The sequence below is a fragment of the Salvelinus namaycush genome, chromosome 41, assembly GCF_016432855.1.
Source record: "Salvelinus namaycush isolate Seneca chromosome 41, SaNama_1.0, whole genome shotgun sequence".
NCBI lineage: Eukaryota > Metazoa > Chordata > Actinopteri > Salmoniformes > Salmonidae > Salvelinus > Salvelinus namaycush.
Genome location: NC_052347.1, coordinates 19034010 through 19045462, shown reverse-complemented (window position 1 = coordinate 19045462; position 11453 = coordinate 19034010).

The following is an 11453-nucleotide window of genomic DNA, read 5'->3' as shown; positions in this document are numbered from 1 at the left end:
TTGATTTAGGTGCAATCTTACTGGCAGCAATGTCCTTGCCATTTTGTGCAAAGCAATTATGCGGCACATGTGTATTGTAGGTAACCATGTTTGACTGAGGAAGAACAATGATTCCAAACCCCACCCCCCTCCTTCAGCATGACAGAGTGATCTCCAGCCTTGTCCTCGTCAACACTCACACCTGTGTTAACGAGAGAATCACTGACATGATGTCAGCTGGTCCTTTTGTGGCAGGGCTGAAATGCAGTGGAAATGTTTTTTGGGGATTCAGTTCACTTGCATGGCAGAGGGACTTTGCAATTAATTGCAATTCATCTGATCACTCTTCATAACATTCTGGAGTATATGCAAATTGCCATCATACAAACTGAGGCAGCAGACTTTGTGAAAATGTATATTTGTGTCATTCTCAAAACTTTTGCCCACAACTGTACAGTGGAATGCCTTTCTTGCAAGCTCCAAACCTAACAATGCAGTAATCAATATCAATGTAGCACAAAAAATTAAACACACAATAACTAAAAATAAGAAATATGAAGATCACGGGAAAGAAGAGAAGCTACTGTATAAAGAGTCAGTTCCAATACCATATTTACAATGTGCAGGGATACTCTAGCAATTCTGTTAGCAATTTAGCAATCTTATGGCTTGGGGATAGAAGCTGTTCAGGAGCCTGTTAGTGTCAGACTTGATGCATTGTTACTGCTAGCCAAGCGGAAGCAGAGATAACAATATGTGGCTTCGGTGGCTGGAGCGTTAAACAATTTATTTTCCGGGCCATATTTTCCCAGAGGTTCTGGATGGCAGGGGGCTCGGCCCCAGTGATGTACTGGGCTGTCCGCACCACCCCCTGTAGCACCATGCGATCAAGGGCGGTGCAGTTGCCATACCAAGAAGTGAGGCAGCCAGTCAAGATGCTCTCATATAGAACTGTGATGATCATTCATGTTAAAGAGTAATGGAACAAGTATGGAACAAGTTTATTGTATTAATCCCAATAGATTCTGTCATCCTGTGCTGGGGTGGTGGTGGGATATCAGAAACAGCAAGCATAGCGAGTAACAGCTAGTTACAGCAGGACGGCAGCAAGAGACACCAGTGCATGGGAATGCTTGACATCCGACATTGAGGAAGCATATGTAGAGCTGGTCAACTTAAATAGACCTCATGTAATTAGAGTGTGAATCCAATTGGTGCAATATCTGCTGTAGCAAACAGCTGATGCCACCACACTCTGGTTTCCCTTCTGAAATGGCTCCGCTTTATATATTTTTCAAGACAGCTTATTTACATTCGCCTGTATATGAGCCTAATCCAATTCAGAGTTTTAATTACTGGTAGGTGTAAATGAATGTCCTCATTGAGTATACTGAAATTTATAATGAAGAAAATAAAAAAACGCAACATGTAAAGTATTAGTCCAATGTTTAATGAGCTGAAATAAAAGATCCCAGAATTTTTCCACATGCGCAAACGGCTTATTTATCTCAAATTTTGTGCACAAATTTGTTTACATCCCTGTTAGTGAGCATTTCTCCTTTGCCAAGATAATCCATCTACCTGACAGGTTCGGCATACCAAGAAGCTGATTAAACAGTATAATCATTACACAGGTGCACCTTGTGCTGGAGACAATGAAAGGCCACTCTAAAAGGTGCAGTTTTGTCACACAACACAATGACACAGATGTCTCAAGTTTTGAGGGAGTGTGCAATTGGCATGCTGACTGCAGGAATGCACATCAGAGCTGTTGCCAGATAATTTAATGTTAATTTCGCTACCATAAACCCGCATCCCATGTCAATTTGGAAAACTTGGCAGCACGTCCAACCGGCCTCACAACCGCAGACCACGTGTATGGCGTCGTGTGGGTGAGTGGTTTGTTGATGTCAACGTTGTGAACAGAGTGCCCCATGGTGGCGTGGGGTTATGATATGGGCAGGCATAAGCTACGGACAACAAACACAATAGCATTTTATCGATGAAAATGTTCATGCACAGAGATACCGTGACGAGATCCTAAGGCCCATTGTCGTGCCATTCATCAAGTTTCAGCATGATAATGCACAGCCCCATGTTTCAAGGATCTGTACACAAGTCCTGGAAGCAGAAAATGTCCCATTTCTTCCATGGCCTGCATACTCATCAGACATGTCACCCAGTGAGCATGTTTTGGATGCTCCGGATCGACGTGTACGACAGCGTGTTCCAGTTCCAGCCTCCTCTTATTAATTTATTTCATTTGACTGATTTAATTATATGAAATGTGTCTCAGGAAAATCTTTGAAATTGTTGCATGTTGTGTTAATATTTTTGTTCAGTAGATGAGACTGATAGCAGACTTACACTGTTAACTAAAAAGAGTAATGGGCCAAGTATATACTGTAATATACTGTAAACAACGAGCAGAACAGAACCATTCAAAATGCAGGTCATTGCATTCCATAACAGATAATTGTATTATTATGATAAATTATTGTTCTACTAAACATGTCACTGTGCAACTAGTGATTTATTCACTGTACTTCTCCTTTAATCCTGAATCTTTGACTTCTATGCAAATACATTTCCCTCTCTGTATATAAGAGTCTGTCTCTCTTTCACTCAGTTAGAGTAAATAAGTATTGTTCCCATCAGTTCAGCTTCAACACAAACCATGTTCCCTGCATCTCTGCTGCTTTTGGCAGCTGCCTCCTGTGAGTTCCTTCAAGGGATTAGGAGTTTGAAAACCAAACATAATATTCTATGTTTTGAATAAATATTACAATTACATCATAATCAAACTGTATATTTTCATTTGCCTCCCCAGGTGTGTGCGGCATTGTTGACCCGGAACTCACCCAACCAAGCTCAATGGTTGTAAAACCTGGAGAGTCTTGGAGCATCAACTGTAAGGTCTCTGGGTATTCTATCAGTGATGATAGCTATACCACAGACTGGATTAGACATCCTGTAGGTAAAGCTATGGAATGGATCGGTGACTCAGATGGAAACTGCAAGGATTCTTTGAAAAGCAGGTTCAGCATCTCCAAAGATGGTTCCAACAACATCGTGACTTTAGAAGGGCAGAGAATTCAAACTGAAGACACAGCTATGTATTACTGTGTCAGATATAATGACACACAGTGGTGTGAAGCAAGCATGACCTGTACAAAAACAACAAAGATGTCTGTCGCATGAAATCATCGTTACCTAAGGATTACCCAGTTCACATTGTCACAGTCAAAATAGACACTCCCTGGGAATGAGATAAACTGTCTGAAAAGCTTTATACTGTACATAATTTACATAATTAATGTTTCTGCAATCATATTTTAAGCATGGATATCAGACATGTACATGTAATTTCACAGTTGTTTAATGTTTATAATAAGTTTAAAAGCAGATTTCTAAACTAAGTGAAAGTTTTTCTTTGTTATTTTAGTGATAGAAATGATGAACACCCAAATGCACCAAAGGGGCTGGAGCGCCTAGTATTAAACAGAAATATTCATAATGATGTTGACTAAATAACAACTATTAAAGGTTAAACCATTCATAATGATGCTGACTAAATAACAACTATTAAAGGTTAAACCATTCATAATGATGCTGACTAAATAACAACTATTAAAGGTTAAACCATTCATAATGACGCTGACTAAATAACAACTATTAAAGGTTAAACCATTCATAATGATGCTGACTAAATAACAACTATTAAAGGTTAAACCATTCATAATGATGCTGACTAAATAACAACTATTAAGGTTAAACCATTCATAATGATGCTGACTAAATAACAACTATTAAAGGTTAAACCATTCATACTGATGCTGACTAAAAAACAACTTTTAAAGGTTAAACCATTAATAATGATACTGACTAAATAACAACTATTAAAGGTTAAACCATTCATAATGATGCTGACTAAATAACAACTATTAAAGGTTAAACCATTCATAATTAATCTGACTAAATAACAACTATTAAAGGTTAAACCATTCATAATGAATCTGACTAAATAACAACTATTAAGGTTAAACCATTCATAATGATGCTGACTAAATAACAACTATTAAAGGTTAAACCATGCATAATGATGCTGACTAAATAACAACTATTAAAGGTTAAACCATTCATAATGAATCTGACTAAATAACAACTATTAAAGGTTAAACCATTCATAATGATGCTGACTAAATATCAACTATTAAAGGTTAAACCATTCATAATGATGCTGACTAAATAACAACTATTAAAGGTTAAACCATTCATAATGAATCTGACTAAAAAACAACTTTTAAAGGTTAAACCATTCATAATGATACTGACTAAATAACAACTATTAAAGGTTAAACCATTCATAATGATACTGACTAAATAACAACTATTAAGGTTAAACCATTCATAATGATGCTGACTTAATAACAACTATTAATACATGTTAAACCATTCATAATGATGCTGACCACATAACAACTATTAAAGGTTAATCCATTAATAATGATGTTGACTAAATAACAACTATTAAAGGTTAAACCATTCATAATGATGCTGACTAAATAACAACTATTAAAGGTTAAACCATTCATAATGATGCTGACTAAATAACAGCTATTAAAGGTTAAACCATTCATAATGATGCTGACTAAATAACAGCTATTAAATGTTAAACCATTCATAATGATACTGACTAAATAACAGCTTTTAAAGGTTAAACCATTCATAATGATGTTGACTAAATAACAGCTATTAAAACCTCTCTGGACCACCCATCTCGGATCCGGGAAAACTGTCATGAGAAACGCTGACTAGCATAGCCTAGCCTAGCGCCACAGGTATATAATATAATATCATGAAATCACAAGTCCAATACAGCAAATGAAAGATAAACATCTTGTGAATCCAGCCAACATGTCCGATTTAAAATGTTTTACAGCGAAAACACAACATATATTTATGTTAGCTCACCACAATATCCCAAAAAACACAGCCATTTTTTCACAGCAAAGATAGCTTTCACAAAACCCACAAATAGAGATAAAATGAATCACTAACCTTTGAACAACTTCATCAGATGACAGTCATAGGACATCATGTTATACAATACATTTATGTTGTGTTCGATTATGTGCATATTTATAGCCACAAATCGTGGTTTTACATTGGCGCCATGTTCAGAAATGGCTCCAAAATAGCCAGAATAATTACAGAGAGCAACGTGAAATACAGAAATACTCATCATAAAACTTTGATGAAAAATACATGTTGTACATATAATTAAAGATAAACATCTTGTGAATCCAGCCAACATGTCCGATTTTTAAAATGTTTTACAGCGAAAACACAACATATATTTATGTTAGCTCACCACAATATCCCAAAAAACACAGCCATTTTTTCACAGCAAAGATAGCTTTCACAAAACCCACAAATAGAGATAAAATGAATCAATAACCTTTGAACAACTTCATCAGATGACAGTCATATGACATCATATTATACAATACATTTATGTTTTGTTCGATTATGTGCATATTTATAGCCACAAATCGTGTTTTTACATTGACGCCATGTTCAGAAATGGCTCCAAAATAGCGAAAGAAATTACAGATAGCCACGTGAAATACAGAAATACTCATCATAAACTTTGATGAAAGATACATGTTTAACATATAATAAAGATACACTGGTTCTTAATGCAACTGCTGTGTTAGATTTAAAAAATTACTTTAGTAAAAAGCACAGCATGCAATAATCTGAGACAGCGCTCAGCCATTCTCCGCCATGTTGGAGTCAACAGAATTACGAAATTACATCATAAATATTCCCTTACCTTTGATGATCTTTCATCAGAATGCAGTGCCAGGAATCCTAGTTCCACAATAAATTGTTTTTTTGTTTTATAATGTCCATTACTTCTGTCGAATTAGCAACTTTGGCTAGCATGTGTAGTTCACGTTTCCATAGAACTTTACGCTAATGAACAAAAACTTCAAAAAGTGATATTACAAAACGAATAAACTGGTCAAACTCAGTTGAGAATCAATCTTCAGGATGTTTTTCTCATATATATCCAATAACGTCCCAGACGGAGCATTTCTTCATGTCTATATAACGCATTGCAGACAAAGAATGACATTCCCAGTGTGCGTGGCCAAGAACTGGCAATATGCCTGACCTGTCACTCCAAAGGCTCTCATTCGGTCCCACATCAGGCTAGACGCTTCATTCCACGTTCTACTGCCTGTTGACATCTAGTGGAAGGCGTATGAAGTGCATACAGATCCATAAATATAAGGCATTTGAATAGGCGATGCCTTTCACAGCGACCCATTTCAGAATTTTCACTTCCTGTTTGGAAGTTTGCCTGCCATATGAGTTCTGTTTTACTCACAGATATAATTCAAACAGTTTTAGAAACTTCAGAGTGGTTTCTATCCAATAGTAATAATAATATGCATATCATATGATCTAGGACAGAGTGCGAGGCCGTTTAATTTGGGCACCAATTCATCCAAAAGTGAAAATGTCCCCCTATCCCTAAGAAGTTTTAAAGGTTAAACCATTCATAATGATACTTACTAAATAACAACTATAAAAAGGTTAAACCATTCATAATGATGCTGACTAAATAACAACTATTAAATGTTAAACCATTCATAATGATGTTGACTAATTAACAACTATTAAAGGTTAAACCATTCATAATGATACTGACTAAATAACAACTATTAAATCTTAAACCATTCATAATGACGCTGACTAAATAACAACTATTAAATGTTAAACCATTCATAATGATACTGACTAAATAACAACTATTAAAGATTAAACAATTCATAATGACGCTGACTAAATAACAACTATTCAAGGTTTTTCTCAATAGGGGGTGCTGTTTACACTTTGAAGATTTTTCGTTCCCAGATTAAACTGCCTCGTACTCAATTCTTGCTCGTACAATATGCATATTATTATTACTATTGGATAGAAAACACTCTCTAGTTTCTAAAACCGTTTGAATTATTTCTCTGAGTGAAACAGAACTCATTCTGCAGCTCACTTCCTGTCAAGAAGTGAGATTTCTGAAATTGAGGTCTCTGTTCCAGGGTCGGTTTATAAATTCCCTTATAAGCTATGGGGCTACATGCACTGCATACGCCTTCCCCTAGATGTCAGTAAGCGGTGAGACTTTGAATGGAGCGGATAGCACCATCTGAGGGAGTATAAAACCTCTTGGAACGGAAGTACCAACCTTTTCGACGAGGCGCCTGACGCAGGAGGGAAACCGGCATGGCGTCTTCAAAAGCTTTCGGTTTAGCAGTTCTATATCTCCGGCTCTGATTTAATTTGTTTTTTGTCTTAAAAACTTCATAAGGTAGTTAATTTAAACCGACTTATAGCAGTTTATAGCAGTTTATTGCAATTTTCTGGAGTTTCTTTGTCAGGCGTTATCACGAGTTGGGCACCTCTCCGGTACATCGGCGTTAGCAGCTAATTTCTACAGGAGTAGAGGACATCTTTCAACCAAAAGACGATTGTTCTGGACAAAGGACCACTTGCCCAAGATTCTGATGGAAGATCATCCAAAAGTAAGAGCTATTTATGATGTTAATTCGTATATCTGTGGAAAGATGTAAAATTATTAGTCCGCCATTGATTTCGGCATGGTCTCGCTGAAACGCACGCTGAATGTCGAGTAACGTTAATTTTAAAAATCTAACACAGCGGTTGCATTAAGAACTAATGTGTCTTTCATTTGCTGTCCAACCTGTATTTTTTTGTCAAGTTTACGATTAGTTATTGATTAGATTAGGTGCCTCTCCAAGATGGCGCCGGCCAGATTGCCTGAAATGTTGCTACTAATCACATTGTATAACCACGATTTGTGCTGCTAAATATGCACATTTTCGAACAAAACCTATATGCATTGTGTAATATGATGTTACAGGACTGTCATCTGATGAAGTATATCAAGGTTAGTCAAAAATTATATATCTTTTGCTGGATTGTTACGATCGCTAACCTTTGCTACTGGTAAACGGCTTGTGTTTCCGGCTATTGTGGTAAGCTAATATAATGCTAAATTGTGTTTTCGCTGTAAAACACTTAAAAAATCTGAAATATTGGCTGGATTCACAAGATGTTGGTCTTTCATTTGCTGTACGCTGTGTATTTTTCAGAAATGTTTTATGATGAGTATTTCGGTATTTGACGTTGGTCTCTGTAATTATTCTGGCTGCTTCGGCACTATTTCAGATTGCAGCTGCAATGTAGAACTGTGATTTATACCTGAAATATGCACATTTTTCTAAAAAAACATATGCTATACAATAAATATGTTATCAGACTGTCATCTGATGAAGTTGTTTCTTGGTTAGTGGCTATATATATCTTTATTTGGTCGAAATTGTGATAGCTACCTATGCAGGAAAAAAATGGTGGAAAAAAAAAGTTTTTTGCTATCGTGGTTAGCTAATAGATTTACATATTGTGTCTTCCCTGTAAAACATTTTAAAAATCAGAAATGATGGCTGGATTCACAAGATGTGTATCTTTCATCTGGTGTCTTGGACTTGTGATTTAATGATATTTAGATGCTAGTATTTACTTGTGACGCTATGCTAGGCTATGTTAGTCAGCTTTTTTACTGTGGGGGGTGCTCCCGGATCCGGGATTGGGACCAATTAGAAGTTAAACCATTCATAATGACGCTGACTAAATAACAACTATTCAAGGTTAAACCATTCATATTGACGCTGACTAAATAACAACTATTGAAGGTTGAACCATTCATAATGATGCTGACTAATTAACAACTATTAACTTCTTCTTAATAGGGGGCGCTGTTTTCACTTTGGGAAAAAATCTTGCCCAAATGAAACGGCCTCGTACTCTATTCTAGATCGTACAATATGCATATTATTATTACTATTGGATAGAAAACACTCTCAAGTTTCTAAAACTGTTTGAATTATATGTGTGAGTAAAACATAGCTCATTTTGCAGCAAACTTCCATACAGGAAGTGAAAAATCTGAAAACGATGCTCTGTTCCAGGGCCTGCCTATTCAATTGCCTAATATTTATGGATATGCATGCACTGCATACGCCTTCCACTAGATGTCAACAGGCAGTGGAAGGTGGAATGGGTTGTCTAGCTTGATCTGAGGTCGAACAAGAGCTCTTGGAGTGGCAGGTCTGGAAATTTCTTTGTCTTCTCTGGCGCACGAAGTACATCGACATTGGCTTCTGAAAAGCGTTCGGTATACATGGCGGATATCTCCGGCTCTGATTTTATTTGATACATGTGATAATAACTTCATAAAGTAGTTTTTTTCAACCGAGTTGTATCAGTTTATTCAACGTTTATTGCGACTTTTGGAATTTTCCTTTCTTTGCGTCAGGAGAAGATGGGCATGTTCGCGCCACATGGCTAGCTAAGGTTGCTAATTCGACAGGAGAAAAGGACATTCTAAAACCAAACAACGATTTATTCTGGACCTAGGACTCCTTGTACAAGATTCTGATGGAAGCTCAGCAAAAGTAAGAACAATTTATGATGTTATTTCGTATTTCTGTGGAAAATGTTGAGTCCTATTATCTGCCGTTTTGGCGGGCGCTGTCTCGCTATAACGTAAGCTGTTTGTTATGGTAAAGTTATTTAAAAAAATCTAACACGGCGGTTGCATTAAGAACCAGTGTATCTTTCATTTGCTGTCCAACATGTATTTTTTAGTAAAGTTTATGATGAGTTCTTTGGTCAGATTAGGTGAGTGTCCAAACTAGCTCCGGACATTCTGATGAATCGATGCTACATATTCACAATGTATAACCACGGTTTGCAGCTCTAAATATGCACATTTTCGAACAAAACATAAGTGTATTGTATAACCTGATGTTATAAGACTGTCATCTGATGAAGTTGGTCAAGGTTAGTGATTAATTTTATATCTTTTGCTGGTTTTTGCGATCGCTACCTTTTGCTGCTAATAAATGCATTTGTGTGTTTGGCTATTGTGGTAAGCTAATATAATGCTATATTGTGTTTTCGCTGTAAAACACTTAAAAAATCGGAAATATTGGCTGGATTCACAAGATGTTTATCTTTCATTTGCTGTATTGGACTTGTGATTTCATGAAAATTATATTATATGATATCCCTGTCGCGTTAGGCTAGGCTATGCTAGTCAGCTTTTTTGATGAGGAGGATCCCGGATCCGGGAGAGAGAAGCGGTAGAGGCTTCAGCCCAAATAAATGATTCACAGAGTAACAGACACATCAACATCAACTGTTCACAGGACACTGAGTGAATCAGGCCTTCATGGTCAAATTTCTGAAAAGAAACCACTACTAAAGGACACCAATAAGAGACTTGCTTGAGCCAAGAAACATGAGCAAATTACATTATACCGGTGGAAATCTGTACTTTGGTCTGATGACTTGAAATTTGAGATTTTGTTCCAACTGCGAGATGCAGAGTAGGTGAACGGATGTGGTTCCCATTGTGAAGCATGGAGGAGGAGGTGTGATGGTGTGGGGGTGCTTTGCGGGTGACACTGTCAGTGATATATTTAGAATTCAAGGCACACTTAACCAGCATGGCTACCACAATATTGCGCAGCGATACGCCATCCCATCTGGTTTGCGCTTAGTCTGACTAGCATTTGTTTTTCAACAGGACAATGACCCAACACACCTCCAGGCTGTGTAAGGGCTATTTGACCAGGAGGGAGAGTGATGGAGTGCTACACAGATGACCTGGCCTCCACAATCACCCGACCTCAACCCAATTGAGATGGTTTGGGATAAGTTGGACCGCAGAGTGAAGTAAAAGCAGACAACAAGTGCTCAGCATATGTGGGAACTCCTTCAAGACTGTTGTAAAAGCATTCCAGGTGAAGCTGGTTAAGAGAATTCCAAGAGTGTGCAAAGCTGTCATCAAGGCAAAGGGGTGCTTTTTTGGTTACTACATGATTCCATATATGTTATTTCATAGTTGTTGATGTCTTCACTATTATTGTACAACGTAGAAAATAGTACAAATAAAGAAAAACCCTTGAATGAGTAGGTGTGTCCCAAACGTTTGACTGGTATTGTACACGAAAAGTACATCTCGTAATATATGAAAATATTTAAAAAATTCTCGCTTGGGTAGGTATAATGGAATACCGTCACTACTAAAATGTATTAAAATGTTATTCACAAATATATATCATGGGATTATTCAGAGTTTTTTCACAACTATGCCACTGGGCACAGATGTCAGTTCAATGTCTAGTTTTGATTTCCATTTGGATGAGTTATCAATTCATCATGACATCAACAACAACTGTCACCATGTTTTTGGATTTAGGTTAATAAAAGTTGGGTGAAAAAAAATACAAAATGCCTTTACATTGATGACTTTTTGCAAATTCAATCAGTTTTCCACATTGATTCAACATAATCACATAGATTGGATGTTTAAA